Genomic DNA, 17,278 nt, shown 5'->3' with positions numbered 1-17,278 from the left:
CTCATATAAACAGCCATAGTTTAGTGCCCTCTTTTCTGATTTCTTACAGTGAGGGAGTAGTCAATATGGAAAACACTGTGGGGATTTCCTTTTTAACAAAGGTGCATCAAGCTAGACAATCTTATTTCAATATTACATGCTCTGTCCAAATTCATAACATTTTGTCACTGGGAAGCAATTTATATCTCTGATGAAAGGAGAAGGCTTGGTAGTTTGGGCCTACATTTCTGTAAATCTATGATTTCTATCTTCTAACTTGCAGCTCCTTGGTTTTAGACTCCATAGTCTATAAAAACCACCTGGAGATGTCCATCTGCATTGCTCTCTGTTCAAGGCCTCAAACTCAAAGCAGACTAATTTGTTGCCCTGACAATTTATTTCTGGCTTAAGGGGGTTTTTTTTTGTCCTTCTTGTTGTTATAGTTACTCACCAGAACATATATGTACTTCTTGCTCTACCTGCTGTCTGAAAAGGTATAATTTCCTGTCAAGGGCAGTGTCTACTCTGAGAGTAGAAGGGCTTCCTGTTTTTAATGAAGTGCTATTTAAAAACATGTTTTCAGCCACCAAAGCCAGATGTTACAATACCAATAAAATACAATACTAATACAATTTGTTGATTATGGTCACCCCCATGGACAACGTGTCTGATGTCCTTTCTGATGTTTTAGGTGGCTAACATTAAAAGCTAAGACAACTTATTTAAAATGTATAAAAATTCATTACTCTGATTTAAGCAAATGCTAATCCAGCAATACATAGGGCTTCATGTTGAGAACTGTTCTTCCATCACTCCTGGTTCTGAATATGCCATTTCCATATTACTTGAAGTTGAAATCTCCTGATAGTCAGGCTTTCAAGACAAAACAACATCATCATTAATGTTATTTTTAGCTGGATAAATTAGCTACAAGGGACATACTCATAGATGCACTTCCTCTTCCCTCCTAAATTCCTGACTTGTCAGTATAACATGAATCTGGCTGAACATTTTGTTTGAATTAAGAGATTGACATATCCATGCTGTGTATTTTTCACACTTGTCTTTCATACAGGCTTCAACGGGGCCTTCAATAATCCAGCCCTATTTTCTCTGAATTCCCTGGATATGTTCAGAAGGAAACCCCTTCTCTCACACTAGACTAAACACTGGCAGTGTGGGTCAGGTTCCTGGATTACTTCTTTTATTTATGTCAAGCTTTCACTGAACCAGTAGCTTGTCTGGGAGGCAAAAGTGGGGAATATTCTGCCAGCAACACTCAGATCTCAGCCACTGACAAATCTGAGCCCTGGAGTGAGTTGCCCAAAACAGCCCAGTGCCCCAGAAAGGAGTCACAGCTGTGACCCTGCTGCTCCCTCGGCCAGCCTGTGTGCAGGGACCAGGAGGTGATCCCCATCCCACACCAGGCTGTCCTCACCTCTCCACAGCGAGTCAGGAGATGCTGTCAGGTGCTGCTTTGCTGTCCTTGCCATAAAGTGATTTTATCATCACTTGGGCTGCTTCAACCTTTAATTACTCCCAGTAATAAGAAGTGGAGGATATTTACCACATTCTCTGAGTCTGAAGAATGGAATAGCTGTAAAGAGCAGGGGCCCTTAGGAGCAATGAAGTGTCTTAGGTCTCTAGAGATGAAAGGGATTTACGTCTTTATTGATTACTGTCTAAAATTTTGTAATCAATAAACTAACTGAGCAGAGCCAGTTTGATCTTCCAGCCTTTTATTTCTAATTAGAACTAATGAATAGTCAAGGGAACAAGACAGAGGAGTTATTGACTGAGTCATACAACAGGTCTCTAAATAAATAGGCTGTTTGCTTCCCTATGGGAAAGAAGTCAGCAGCATGTCACTCATGGATATTGTTACACTGACAGGTACAGGGATTGTTTTCTTATATAATATTTAATCCTAAAAATGTTTCTTAAGGCACAGTCAGAGCTGAAGTTGAAATGTGTGTAATGTTATATTCCCTTTGAATTCAGAGTAAGAAAACTTTGCAGCCATCTCAGTTCCCAGTTTGAAGCCTTGGAATGATAGACTTTGTTCAATAAAGATATATAACTTTTCCACAGAAAGGTACATTGTTTCAGAATATCCCAGAGAAGCTTTGTACTTGTGACTGGTTTGGATGATATAGAGACTGCTTTTGAATTCAGGTTCTTTTATTTGTTTGGGTTTGGGTTGGTTTCTTCTTGATACCCTTTGGCTTATGCTCATCTTGCAGAATCCAGTCCCATGACCTACTAAGTTAAACTGCTGATCCTTCAGAAGGAGAAAACTGTATGAATAGCTGTCAAGAGGGCAGGATAGGTAAGTGTGCTATCTGGAATCCCACATATCCTAATGTCAGGCCAATCCTGAGGCACTGATTCAAGGGAAAAAAATCCTATTTATGTCAAAATGATTTTTTACTCAGGCCAAATCTGACTGTATTTTCAAATCTATGACATACACATAATGGTCATGAAGGGACAAAAAAAGCAAAACAATATAGCCCACCCATCTTCAAAGACTGTGAAGTGATAATCAGTTTTACGCTTCTCGCTCAGATGAAATCCATGCAGGTTTTCATACAAAGATGTCTTTAACTCTGATCTCATGACAAATTCCTAAACCAGAGGGATTGGAGCAGGAGTAAATGAGAGACACCACTGATGGACTTCAACGCCAAAGGAGACCCCTGCTCATCATTTGTGGCTAGATTGCAACACCTGTGGCACCCCTCTTATAATTGCATGTCATGATAAAATGTAAAAATTCTGCCTGAGTGCAGCAGAGATGATGAGTTGTGAGGCAAGAGAACCTCTTCAGTACGTGTTGGAGTTACTTATGTTTCACATTCTCAACCAGTATTTGATTTGATCTTCAGTACAATTCTGCAGCAGAAAAGAGGGGAATTCAGTATGAATGGTTGATGATTAGCAGCATGGGGGTTTAGGCACAAATTCTGCTTGCATTTTCTAATGAGTACAACTGCTACTTAATACTGTATTTTAAGTGAAATACTGGAAACCTCAATGTGTCACACAATTTTTTCATAGCTAATCCAGAGTCTTTATTCCCTTGGCACAGACATATTTTTAATGGGGTTTTTGTTTTATTTTTTTGTTTGTTGTGGTTTTTTTTGTTCTTTTTGGGTTTTTTTTTGTTTTTGTTTTTGGTTTTTGGTTGTTGTTGCTTTTTGGGGTTTTCTATGAAATTTTAATAGGTTTCTGTATGTTAATGATCCCTGAAGAGATCTTTTGGATTTGCTTCCTGCTACATTCATTCTCCATCTGCCTTCTTCTCTGCATCTGCTGCTTGTTAATCTTTAGCTTTGCTGTTGCTCTTGGTTCTGGTAAGGAGATTTTGGAAGGGCACCTCCTCATTGTCTTCTACTGCAGGTACATAAAGATAGAGGAAAGAAAAAGGGGGGAAAAGAAAGGGAAATGGTGAAATCCTCATGTTGGAACAGGAAATGCAAATAAAGTAAGAAGAGAAAAATTCTTAGGTGGAGGAATCTTAATACAGTAGAGCATAACACTTTAAGATACCATATGGTATTTTAAGCTACTTGTATCTATTTTAAGATATCTCATCCCCAAAGCATTGACAGAACAGTCATTCTTTCATACCTAAATGTCCCTCCTACTATTCAGCTACAGACATTTAAAGCTGACAATATGTTTTCACTGCATGTTACCATTAACTGAGACCTGGGTGCATTTGTTACTCATGGCTGTGAGACACCAGCATGATACAGCCATGAAAGGAGTTACCAAAGCTGAGGGACAGCTTTAGTTTCTTGTGCTGTCACAAGAATATACAGATAGGAACCAGCCATCTATAACCGCTGCCTGGAATCTAGGTCAAAGCATCTAAGCATCCAAGCTGAGCCGTGCTGCTCTGAATTCCTGCACGGTAGTGAGGGATAAAACTCAAATTGCAATTAGAGATGGCACTTGAATACTTTGAGGCAGGCACTGCACAGTAGTAGCAGGACCTACACCCCAAGGCCCATACTTATACACCTTGGAGAAAGGGAGATCTAAGTTCAGAGGACGTAGGACACACACACAGAGCAAATTCCTGCCCATTTTCCCCCCCTCCTCTTCATCTTTCCTTTTTCTCCATTTCTTTTCACCCCAGTCTGACCTTTTATCACTATTTAGTCGTACTTTGTTGCTCTATGAGGCAAGAATACACCTGGGATGAGGCAAGTGAGAAAATGGACAACAAACAAAGAGGTGGAAAGATGAAGAGCAGACTTAATAGCCTGTATCTCAGTGTGATTGCTTTCTGCTGTTTCAGTCTATAAGTCTCAACATTTGATTTTTTTATGTTTCTGTCTCAAAATGATACAAAAAACTTTGGGATCAGTTATCTTTTTCTTTGTCTCCCCCCAGAAAAAAATCTCCACCAAAAAGAAAAAAAAAGCTAAAAAGCTGAGTTTACATGGCAGGAGTTTACATGGAAAAGCCAGTGAATCCCTTCCTGTCACTGATGTCATCCTCCTCCTTCAAGAAAGAAAGTCTTTTTCTCCTGCAAATGCTTGCTAACAATTAATAATAAATAAATCTGTGAAAAATGGTCACAGAAGTGTCTTCTGGACTAATCTCCCCCAGTTTTGGCTGTAAATGTAGTCCCTCTGTGTAGCTACCTTCCTCTTTTGGAGTGTGCTGTCCTCCTCTGAGGGACTGCAGAGCAAATGGAAGCAGCAGTGACAACAGCAGTGTCAGACATTTTCACAGACGCCACCTGTAATTCCTTAAACAAAAATTCTGCTGTGAGGAAGCCAATGCAATTTCCTCCTATCACACTTCTATTTGTTAAAAACCCCTGAGCTGCCCTTGCAGACCAGCAGCAGGTGACATTTATGGGTTTAATGGTGCAGCATGGATGGATGTCTGGCACGGTGACATGCCCAGAGTGCCCGGGAAGCGCCGTCCGGCGTGACATTCACCCACACGGCTGCACCGGTGCTGGGCTCGCTCTGTCCTTTCTTCCCTGGGTGGCAGCCAGCCATGCCCTACCACAAAGCCTCCATTGTTGGAACATAAAGAACAAAACATGCATGTTTAGTCTGATCAGTGCTGGAACAAATCGCTTGTACTTATCAGATTGCAAGGTCCTTTCTGGGAACAGAAATTTGGAGTCTGCAGAAAGCTGAAGAGAAACCCCTCAAAGTAAAAGCTAGTTAGGAGACTCAAATGCAGTGAGACATGTCCACCTCTGAGTCATGGTGTTTCATGAGTTTCTCATTTGTGTAATTAAGTATTACAGAACTATTGTGAAACACATCCAGAGATCCGGACCGGAGGAAAGCAACTTCCATACCATTAAATATTTACCTGAGATGCTAATCCTTATGGCCTAAAAACATATTTCTCCCTGTTAGAAAGGCAGATGTGAACTAAAAAATTGCTACAAGACTAGCCCAATGTTCTCTAGTGCACCACATATCCCTGAGAAATTGCCAAAGGGCTGTTTGTGGATAATAATTCCCCAGGAAGTTTCTTTCCCTCACAGCATTTCAGTATGTGTCATCAACACATCATAATGCTGATGACACATACTTCAAAATGCATGTCAAATACATGTTAAACTGTGACAGAGATAAAAATCAAATATATATCATCTGTGTAAATGGTTGTCCCTTATTATATTGCCTGATAGGGAGTGACCAACACCTGTATTAGTCCTGGACCTAACCAGGCTTGAAACAAAGCACTTAAGAAAAGGATCCCCTGATGCAATTGCTGAGCTCTGTGGTTCAGTGACCTTGCCAGTTTCCTTCAGTCTTGTACTATTTCCAGGTCTCTTCAAACAAATCCTTCCATTGTTACTAACCATCTTCTGCATCTCTAAGTAAGCTATTACATGATATTTTCCCCTAAGTTTTAGTAACACTGGGTTTGGTGCCAAAGGGCCCTGACAGAAAGAGATCAGTCAAATATGTTCCTTGTTGAGCTTCAGAAATAATCTGTTTATACCCAGGCCCTGTCCAAATAACATTTTGTTCTTCTGGGTATATAGCTTATTTAGTGGAGTTCCCTAAAGTAAGTGGAGCCAAGGTTTCACAGCCTTCCTCCCCCTTTTTGTTTAGTGTCCTTAGGGCTTGTCTCCTTAGTGCTTCCTCCCTTCCTTCCTTCCTCCCTCCAGAAATGGCATTTTCTGAGTCATTCACCCAACCCTAACCTTGGCTTTTCTCTTTTCAGGTAAACCAAAGGTTCCTAAATGCCTGGCTCTGGTTTAGCTGGAATTGATAGGTCATTTCCTATTTCACCCTAATTAACACTCATATTTCTTAATGCAAACAGGTCACTGCATTAGGAATGCATATTCTAGCATTATTTGCAGTGTTCACAAAGTAACCTTTTCAGTAAATACCTCTATTTTTGCTCTCCATATGACCGAAGAAGGAAGTAAAATAAACTAGCGGTTATTGTCTGTTCCTATTTCTATTCTAATTATTATTAGTTTTCTTCTTAAAAAAAATTTTGAGTGTAATTCATAGCCTCCCTTCAGCATAGGAAAAGTGCTGTGTTTGGATATTTAGGGCATAATCATGTTTTCTACTGAAATGTGCAGGAAGGATGTGATTTCTAATGACTGGGCTAGCTCCCAGAGGCAGAAGCTCCTCTGGCTTTCATGTCTGAAAGACACCTTACTTTTTTTACTATGCCAAAAAAAATGTTCTTTACTGGTGGTCCCACTGTTCTAACTGGTTCCATTCTGTTAGCTCCACAAATACAGCTAAGAGAAATATTTAAACCTGACAGAAACTGCTTTGTTTGGTGATCTTCTTATTCCCAGCAGCTGAACAACTGGAAAATGAGATTTGTGAGCAGATAGCCATCCTGTCTAGCAGAGTCTGAAAGTTTTACTATTGATTTTTTAGCATCCTGTAAAATTAATGTCTCGATCAGATAGCATGAGGTAGAGCACTAAAAGCTGTTTCGTGCATATTTGCAAATATTTCTAAAAGTACAAAAAGTACAAATCTGATCAAATGCATTTTCATGATTCCCTTCTTTCTACTCCATCTTATTCCTTAAGGCTCTTCTGTGACTCATGCTGGTTAAGCAGCATCAGGGATTCAACAGAGTTTTTATCATTTTGTGGAACATACAAAAGAAATGTCATTTTGAGACCGCGGCTTAATTCTTAATTGTTTTCCTCTAACTTGTGAAAGGTCTATTTTACATACTTACCAATCTTTCATAATAAAAAGGAGTAACTGGACAAAATAGGTGTTCCTGTCTGCACCTGACCCTTTGGCAGTACTTTCCTCGTTGGCAGAGCAGGGTCAGGGCTGGAGGAAGCATTTAAGGAGGACTCACAGCCCTTGCAGGCCACTTGTTTGATGACGGAGCCCCATGCAGCCCCTGAGCTCCCCTTCTGCCTTTACCAGGACACATACATGCCTGGAATATAGGAGAGATAGGAAAAAACATATCACAACAGTGTGACCCAAATACTGCCCTGTGCACAGGCTCTGTATTGCAACAGATCCCAGCATACCACAGCCTTTGCCAGAACCCCAGTTTCCAGCAAAAAAGGAGGATGGAATTGAAATGGTAAGTCAACCAGGGAAGTCAGGCTGCTAGGAAAGTGCTAAAGAGCTGTGCCATAGGTAGCTTGTCATATCTCTATGTCCTTTCCATGGTCCCTTGACTGCATCCATGTGGGGGACATGAGGGCTGTGGGACCCAGCACTGAGATATCTGAGGTATTTATCCATTAAAACTTTGTGAGTGAACTGTGGAATGATAACCAGTGGGACTGGTTGCATTCAATGTCTGAAAGCTGGGAGGGAAACAGAAGTGTTTGAACAGTTTTCTGGGAGAGCCTGGAATGACAACAAGATAGAGTTGCTATAGTTGGAATTGGTGAAAAAAATGTGACCCTAGTAGCACACTCTTCCTTTGAAAATTAGGGGAAGTAGGAAGGTAAAGCTGACAAATTAAAAGGAAGAGTAAGCATGGTGAAGAAAGGAAGAAAAAAAATCATAAAAGAATCAATCTTAGTAAAATTGTTGAGAAAAACACTGAAAAACTTGGGCACAGTTAGTGTATACGAGATCTACAGAGCAATGATAAAGGGGCAAAAATAGGCTCTCTGTGCTGGTCAAGACAACATAAAGTCTGGTAATTTTATCAACAGTGAAGGTTCACAGCTCCAGAAAAAATTATATCTTCAGCTTTTGCTAACTGATGCCCATTTTTATATTGAGGTGTCCCTTGACAAAGGCGGTTATTTCATTATTTGCGAGCCAGTGGTCCCTTTACAGCTGGAAGTAGGGGAGAAAGTGCTGAAAGAAGCTAAGGACACAGGAGGGCAACATCCAGGCTGGAGCATGAGTTAGAAGACAAGTGTTGAATGAAAGGAGATCCAGTAGTTCTTATATTCTAGACCCTTTTCCCATTTTTCCCTGTGCTTTTGTGCTCATTGTGCCACTATTGCCCATGGCAACGTGGGTGTCTGGAGTGAGGCGTGTGTCTGGCTTCTTCAGCTGCAGCGACAAATTCTACTGCCTACTAACCTGATTCGTGCTTGAACCAGTAACCCAGAGCTGGGAGGCTGCCTAGCTCATTAAAAATTCCCTGAGCGAGTTTTCTGACCCAGTTCCAAAACAACAGAGAAAGCTTTTTAAGTTGGTTTTTGGAATTCATGTCATAAAAGATTCAGGCAACATATGGATTATTTATTCACGTAGGGGATTTTAAATTGCTGCTTTATTTAGAAAAAATGCATCTGATTTTCAGCCCTGTCTTTGTTTTACAACAATTCAGGCAGCTACTAAAGGAACAGGTAGAAGGGAAAATAAGAAACTGGGACAAGGTCTTAGGCATGACTACAAGGAGCCATACTGCCAAATCATTTTAATCAAAGAGCCGAGTTTACTTTCTACATGCCTGTGAAGGGCTGAAGGGCACATTTATTATCTCAGCTACTTTATTTGATTCTTTCTATATTCTCCATTCCCCATTCTCCATGTATTTTGGATTAATCAGAAAAACTAATCACACCCGTATCTGCCCGTATATCCTTCATTTCAGCGTCAGACCCACAAGAGATGTTGCCAGGGGTAGGTCCACTGAAGACACACCAGCTGCTCTGATTCATACCAGCTTCAGCTCCACTCCACACTCTGTTAATGAAAATGAATACAGGCTCACAGCTTCACCAAAACTATTGTGCTTGGCTTCAGGCTTTAGGTAGGAGCCCCCCACCTCCCTGCTTCTGTAATTGTGTTGTATGTCAAATCCCTTTTGAGGAAATCAACGGTAAAAATAGAAAAGCAATTTTGTTGTTGCAGACAAATCTCAGGCAGGCAACCACCTCTATGCATGACCTTCAGGCAGAGAAAGTTTTCTTTTTCCGGGATATCTCAGTAGCACTTGAACTCTTCAGTAGATGTAAGGTCTCTTTTTCAGAACCAGAGTAAGAAACAGAAGGACAGCAAGATGTAGTTTCTATTCCTTCCAGCACTGGTTAATGAAGAACTAAAGTGGGACAAAAGGAACAGAGTGTAGAGATACACACAGGACTTTTACACCCCCACAAAAAGGTTGGTAGCACAGAGAACAGGAGCTCAGGGAAGCAACAGAAATGAACATGATGGAAGGAATTTGGGTCCTGCACAGGGACCCCAAAAGTGATGCTGCCCATGTGGGGCCCCCAGCCATTGTCTCTGCATCAAAACCTCCCTGTGTACTCTTCTCCTGGTCTCCTGGTATCAGGCCTGAGGTTCACTCCATTCCTTTCCCTCTGGATAAATGTTGTTTGACCTTGGGAAACAAAACATTTGGTTTCTAAAGTTTTCAGCCCAGGAAAAGCAAAGGAGCTGTGCGGTGCACCCAAACACAGAAGCTTCCCAGATGACAAAAAGGCAGATGTCTCCACACACCAATCCAGCCAAGGTCACATTATATCTTGGATAAACATCTATTGCTGCACCCGTGGAAAACACCCCAGGTAATCAGCTATATCTTGCCAATCTTCCCTGGCAAGACAAATAAAAGAGTTCATGCAATTATAAGTCCAATAGCCTGAAATGAATCCAGGTAAAATGCTCTATAGCTGATCCAAAGTCAACTAATAAAAAATAAAAAGAAAGTGGTATATTTAACGCTGAACAAAGTGCAATTAGGAAAAAGCTGCTTGTTACCTGTTGATAATATTGCGAGATTGATTGTAAAATCCAGCTGAGATTGTTGTAACAGCCTGTGCAGGGTGTGTGATGTGGCACGGCATGCCATTTTGATTAAGAGGCAGAGTGGATTAAAAACTTTCTGGTAAGTCTCAAAATGTAATGGGCACTTATGTTTTCATGATTACATTTATAGTGGTTCCTACAGAGATAAATTTTTAACATTATACCGTTTAAAACTCTTCAGTAACAACCTGAAAAAATGCAGTCATGTGGAAATGTTAAAAAAAATAAAAGGTGCAGTAATCAAGTATGAAGAAAACAGGTCTCTGATACAGAGCAATATGAACCAGTCAATAAATAAGATACAAGTAAACAATATATATTTGAGTGTGGCTTATAATGGAAATATGTCCCTACAAAGACTGTAAGCTGAGTTTTGGGGAGGGCTGCAGTAGAGGCTAGAGGCCCTGGCACACCACCTGCAGAACATGAGCTTCAGAATGATGATGGCAAATGATCTTTCCTATCTAAATGATGCTCTGATCTTTCCTATATCCTGATTATAGCAGTACAAAGCAGAAGGAACAGAGAGGTTTGTGTCATACCACAGGAAGGCTGATGCTGGAATTTTTGTTTCATCTGATGCCTAAAAATTGAAGGAAGATGTTGATAAAACTGGAGAAGATTCAGGAAGGGGCCACAGAAATTACTGAGGGACTGAAAAACATGTCTCTTGAGAAAGAAAACAAGGGATCTAACCTATTTAGTTTACTCAGGTGTATGTTGACCAGGGAGCTGTTTGCTTTTTAAACATGGGGAAGAGAAATATAATAGTTAATCTTCACACTGATAAACAAATATAGAAGGTGCAAAATCGAGCTGGCCAAACACAGGGTATTTTTTACATGCTTGCCTAGGGATAGCAAAGTCAATGCATTTTTTGTTTCTGTCCCTTGTTTTTCTTCTTCCTCTCCCACTCAGGCAAATTTAAAATATCTTTAGTGTGTTTGTCCAGCTACAACCAGTGTTACTGGGGTGAGGCAGTGGGAAAATAGAAATCTCAAAGATATGACAAGTCCAAAAGCGTACCCAGCAGTGGGGCAGAGCTCTGTGCTGAATTGTGTCCTTACTCAGAGGAGGGCAGCTGTGATTGTGTGTCATGGTGTGTGTCACAGACACCAGCTGGTCAGTGCTCTCACACACACACACACACACACACACACACACACAGAGCTCAATTGGCCAATTCACAATGCGTTTGGCTCACAATAGATTTTTCTAAAAGCCTGAGTGTAGCAAAGACAGAATCAGAGCAATCCTGTGGTCTGCCTATTGTAGAAGATCAAAGTAGATATCTGTGGTAGCTTTTCTGGCCTCGCTGTCTCTGAATCCCTGGCCATTTGACTCATAAAAACGAAGGTAGTGCCGGCACTAGAGAGCAGGTGATACAAGAGAAAGAGCAAAGTGTTGGAGAATCCAGGATGTAAAGGAGGTTTGAGCTGGGTATGAAGCACTTGTTCTGCAGCACTGTCAGCCAAATCTGCAAGCAAATGTAATTCCCAGCCCCAGGCAGGGAGCCCAGGTGCTTCAGTGACACCAATCTTTGAGCTGCCCAATTTTGCATTAACTTAGGTGTAACTACAGGACCTGCAGTCACACCTTGCAGTGTCAAAGGGGCATGTCCTGCCAGAGTCTCGTACAGTAAGCAAGTGATTCTCCCTAGTGAGCTTCATTTATCCTGAATATTTCTCCTGGAAAGCAGTCTGCACAGGAGGAAGGAAGCACCCTGGCTGTGGGGTGAGGTGGCCCTCTGGGTGCTCCACAGCCAGGCTTTTTCAAGAGAGGCAAAGTTCCAGTTTGCACAACCTCCTTCACCAGGAAACAGCATCCAGCACTCACTCAGAACACAGTGAGAGGTAATTTAAGACTGTCACTGACAGATTTATTCCATTTTATTTTCAGATAAATACTTAGTAAATAGAATTGAGGGTGCTGGGACTGCCATAGGTGCGGTGACAAGCTGGCTTTACTTGAGTACACATGTGAGACTTTGGTGCTCAGGCCGATTACAGCCATCCAAAACCCTGGCTTTGGAGCAATATGTTACCTGATGTATTTTCCATACACAAAATGGGGAAATTATAGTTTTGAGTGTACCTGTGCCACCTTTGATCTCCCAGCTTGAGCCATTAATGGGCATTTAAAACTGCCCTCTGAAGCCATAAGCAATGATGGAGAAAAACTGAACAGTGTAGGTATTGTTGCTTCTGAATTCATGGTGGCACCTTCACTTCCGCACTTTTTACCTCAGTCTTGCAGAGCTCCATGAAGAAAAGCCATGTACACCTCAGCTGCCCAGTCACTGCTCCAGAAATGCAGTCCTGGAGAGGTTGCTGCAGGATGAGCCCAGTGCAGAAAGCTATCAACCCAGGCTCAGGCTAAGACATAAACTGTCCATTTTTTCACAATGTAGCACCTCTGCTGATAAGGTAGTTCTTTCTTATTGCCATGTCCTGAGCAAAAAAAGAGTGGCAGGGTGGTTTTGTGTGACCTATTTTCTTGAGTATATTTTTTCCTGTAAATGTCCACAAATGAATAGGAATTAGAAACATTGCAAAAAGTTGGCTATTGCACTTGAAACACAGGAAGTTCACAGGGCCCTGGTGGTAAGACAATTTATCTAAATCTCTGGAGCAACCAACTCAGCCCCACTAGCACAGGCATCTGCAGACTGCTGGGACCTTTAGGATGAACTTGGGGTGCAGCCCAAATTCTCCCTCTTGCTGCAATGCCTTAGTTGCCCTGCTGTCTGTGTGACACCCCAGAGACACAGTACAACCAAGCCTTGTTTCAAAAATTCATCAGTCTACAAAGTGGGGCCCAGCAGACACCTTACAGAAGACTTGTGGCTACCTCTCCTGCTGCTGCTTCTTCTCTCAGGCTACCCTTCTGCAGACACAAAACTGAAGGTGTTGCTGACTCCTCCTGAAAAATCTGCAGCTCAAAAGGCTTCATATCAGCATAAGATAAAAAGAAGAGTTCCGTTTTAGTGCATGGAGAAGAGGATGTCCACAATGCTTGCTCAGGGAAGAAAGAAAAAAGCTCTGCAGGAGACACCTCTAAACACTAGAAATCTTTTAATAGCAGTGAATCTTCCTGAATCAACACAATCAATCAATAGTGTTACAAAGTTAAATATCACACTAACTTCCTTCATATCTCCCTCCTTACGGTCCTAACCTTTACTCTTCCATCTGTGCTACCTGCCTCCTGTGTTTCTTTCTCTTTCTGAGCTTGTTCTGCCTCCCCTGACCAAGGGAATTTTCATCTTTTATTTCTACATCTACAAAGATGTAGAAATTGCTAGCAATGGTGAAAGGGCTGGCAAGACACACCAATATGTTCTCCATTAGTAAGTACCAGCTGCTCTTTAGAAGTAAGTGATGCATTGGAGGGGGAAAAAACCCCTGAAGCCAGATTTTCTCTGTTGGTTAAAAGGCACTAAATCTGACCCTAGGCTGATACTCCAGGGCTCCCTGGTCAAGGCTATTGGCCAAGGAAAACTCGTGTGTGCAAGGGGAAAGGCTGTGGGTCTGCCCATTGCTCACAGCCGGGCTGGCACCAGGCTCCCTGTGAACTGCACAGAGCAGAGAAGGGAAGAGCTGCTTAGAATGAAGCCAGGCTTCCCCATGGACTGTCCAAAGGACACAGCTCTTCCTGCCCTGAGACGTGTGTTGGTGAGGGATAGCACCAGACCTCTCTGACCTTTGCTCAAATTTGCATCTTATTAACAATGTGGCCTTGTTAAATTTCATTAGCTTGAGCTTGACAAATACCTGTAATTGGCCTCAGAAAGGCTTTGGGGAAGAGGCTTTAATTGGATTTGGGCTGTACAGTGTAAAGGAGCTACTTTTCTCTTTGGCAGCATGGACAACACTGCTAGGTATTCCACTCAACAAGTTCTGCCAGCATTTAAGGATTCAGATACTCAGGAGGGATTTATTATTTAGTCAAAAGCAGAGACAAAATTAGCAAGGATGAAACAGAATTTACAACAGCTATGTGTAAAGCTCTATCAAACAGGCTTTTTGCTCAGAGCTTAAACTACAAATATGCCATGTAGTCCTGCTTTTCATTGCAGAACAAGTGTGTGGTGTCTTTGTAGTGGCAAGATCTAGCATAAGTATAAAGTCTTTTTTTGCATTCGTTTTCAATCATACTGATACAAACATACAGAGATGTCTGTAAATGTGCTTAAAGTGAGGAGCTACAAAAACTGCCATGTATATATTTTTTCCTAGCCTCCCAGAAGCTGTGAGTCAATCACCACTGATTATGCACAGGAAGTCCCAGATAACCTTGTCAAAATTTTATTACAGGCACTGTGTAAAAACTGTGCAGAAGGGCAGAAGGTCAGGTAGTATACAGAAATGCAGTACTTGACATGTTTAAAAACTGCTGGTAAATGCAAAGGAGTTTCCCAGCCAGCATTCATTAGTATAAAATATGGCTATATTTTCTCCTGCTATTACAATAATATTTTGCTTTTCCATTTTCATCTTTTTCCAGTTGAACAGAACACCAGTGCCAGAAAAATCAGTCTTCTCTTGCTATCCTAAGGGCTTGCAGTGAGCGTGGCCCCTGAGACCTGGCATAGGGGTATATGAGAATGTGACAGTCCCCACGGGCTCCCCTGCCCCTGTGAGTGCTGCTCATCCCAGCTCCCAGGGACACAGCAGCCCCCAGGCTGCCCTGACACCTCCCCTAGTAAAGAGAGATGTGCAAAACCATGTCATGACAAAAATGGGATGGATGGCCTTAGCTTAGAGGGTGTCTTCATCCACATGATGGAAAGCTGTGCAAGGAAAGACTTGTTCTGCCAGCTTCCCAAGTGAAGCAAGCAGGGAGGCAGCCCCCAACTCGGCGGCTCTGCAGCTGGGTTAGGAGGCTGTGTGCTGCTTACCCTGGGCTGTAGCCAAAGGCATTCAGAAGTACTCAGCCTTGCAGGCTGCTTGGATCATTTTCTCCTTTTTTCGCTTTTCCTTGGTGCTAAGTACCATCCCTAAATAGCTTAATGAGGCTGAATCCAGAAACTCTGCTATTCATTTAGTTAAAAAATGTGCCAGCTTGACAAATTAATGGTATTCTAATTGAATAAGTTATTTGGATATCAAGACATGTGGATAAATAGATTTACTACAGAACAAGAATTTAGAAAATATGCATAAAATAATTTATGCTCAGAGTATTTATGTATATTTCTCCTACTTACTGTATAGAGATGTGTATGTATTGCAGCTAATATATATTTTAATGTTTGTTCACATGCATATCCATTTGGGATATAACAAAGAAGAGCAATTAGTTTTTGAGTATGCATTTACTGTAGGTATTCTGCAACATATTTTCTGTCAAAAATATGCTTATTTCACATGCTCACTACAGGAAAGGCATGAGCATTTGTGTGCATTTTTCTGTGCTTGGATAACCTTACCAATGGTATTGTTCTTGAAGGGATGTATACAATTTCTTAAAGTTGTTTTTTGTGAAAGAAAAATAGAAACTTAATATTTCCTGTATTTATCCTTTTGAACATGGATAGTAAAATTCAGAAATTGCATAAATTCTATTTAATTACTTATTGAGGACTGAGATATTAAAAATAAAACATCATCACAGTAAAAGCAATAGCAGTGGTATAAAAATAATGATAACAACCGCAAAAATAATAATTTTAACATATAATGCAAGGATTCTTGGGGATCCCCTGCAATGTGATGGAGGGTGCTGTATCTCACTGCCAGGGGACGTCATACCCTGTCATATGTCTGCTCTGCAAAGAGAAGGGAGACAGAGTCTGGTTTGCCAGGACTTCCTCCTGTGGCTTCAGGGGGAAAAAAAATTCATCTTCCACATTTTCTGGTTAATCTCAGTGGATTTTTGAAGTGACACGAGTTTCATACCTCACATTGTCAATGTTCATACCACTACTTCAGGAGTGTAAACCTGACTCTGCCTTGGTACCTCCATTGGCTGTAAGAGACCCAGGATTTTAATCTTTATTTTTAATTTTCCTCATCTTGAGACTTTGAATCAAAGACTATAATGACACTTTTATTTTACAATTTCAGTGTTTCATTAATGGTGGTTTCTTCTTTTATTGTATTCAGGACAATTGACTGCCTGGGGTAGCTCAGACACCTGTTACAACATGCAATAGAAAACAATCCAGTACCAGCTTTGCTTCAACAGGGGAGCTCCATGACTGCTCTCCCATTGCTTGGCTCAAGGTTCTGCTCTGCCATCTCTGAAAGCTGATTGAAAAGTGGGATAATGTCAAAAGAGGTGGTTTCATCTTTCCTCAGTCACTTTTCAGCCTGCCACTGGCCCCATGTTGTTGTAGTGTCCCTCAAACTGGTACCAGTGCTCACATGGCCCAGCAATGAGTACAATTTATCTGCATCAAAGCTGAGCTTTACTTTTGTAACTGCCAGTGACAGGTTAATTTCCAGCAGCTGACTGCACAAAGGAGGGGCTGGGTCAAGGGAGGAATTAAAGAGAGAAAGGAGAAGCTAGTGAGGTCTACAGGGCAACCAGTTCAGTCAAAACCAGCTGTTGTATTGATTTTAAGAGACCAAAAGAAAATAACATCCTTTCAGGGCAAGGCTTGCAATTGGTAGAATTGTTAAAGGGCATTTCCCCCTCTCTGTTAAGTTTGCACTTGCAAAATATGCTACTAAATAAACAACTAAATGTACCATAAAATCATTGACTCTGTTTTTCTACACTTTACTGTTCTTTGATTCTCAAATAAAGCACAAAAGAGAAGACAGGGAGAGAATTAAGGAAAAGAAAGAGAAGATAAGGGAATTTAAAAATGGGTCTTTGACCTGAAATGCAGTGATGAGAATTTTCTGTTTGGTTTATGGAAATTACAGTCTGCTGCCTAGATAGAGATAACTCTGCGATGCAACTTCATTCTTGCTGAGCTTTTCTTTCCTTTAATCCCGCTGACTAGAAACAGTCTATTTCTGTACCGTAAGCATCTTCTACTGCTACTGAAAAGCTTTAATTTAATTTTTCTAGACAGGAATCATCTTGAGATTCATAAGTGTGACTACTGCTTTCTGGCTCCATAGAGA

At 41.2% G+C, this 17,278-nt stretch overlaps 2 long non-coding RNA genes across 4 annotated transcripts; one reads left to right on the top strand and one right to left on the bottom strand.

Annotated features, from left to right (window-relative positions):
• Positions 1-3,075: 3,075 nt before the first annotated feature.
• Positions 3,076-11,299, bottom strand: LOC111927308 (uncharacterized). 3 transcript variants are annotated; one of them, XR_015282544.1, is made up of 5 exons: positions 11,226-11,299; positions 9,010-9,131; positions 7,192-7,404; positions 4,638-4,744; positions 3,076-3,375 (listed from the first exon to the last, which is right to left on the bottom strand). It is a non-coding gene; the product is annotated as an uncharacterized LOC111927308 (long non-coding RNA). The 3 variants fall into 3 exon arrangements; XR_015282546.1 differs by having other exon boundaries at positions 10,152-11,288; XR_015282545.1 differs by lacking the exon at positions 9,010-9,131 and having other exon boundaries at positions 11,226-11,287.
• Positions 11,300-11,338: 39 nt separating this feature from the next.
• On the top strand, positions 11,339-16,901 carry LOC147654822 (uncharacterized). Its single transcript, XR_015282543.1, has 3 exons — positions 11,339-12,052; positions 14,706-14,837; positions 16,307-16,901. It is a non-coding gene; the product is annotated as an uncharacterized LOC147654822 (long non-coding RNA).
• Positions 16,902-17,278: the final 377 nt, after the last annotated feature.

The sequence above is a fragment of the Cyanistes caeruleus genome, chromosome 2 (assembly GCF_971803275.1).
Source record: "Cyanistes caeruleus chromosome 2, bCyaCae1.hap1.1, whole genome shotgun sequence".
Classification (NCBI taxonomy): Eukaryota; Metazoa; Chordata; class Aves; order Passeriformes; family Paridae; genus Cyanistes; species Cyanistes caeruleus.
This window is presented reverse-complemented; position numbering and strand designations above follow the sequence as displayed.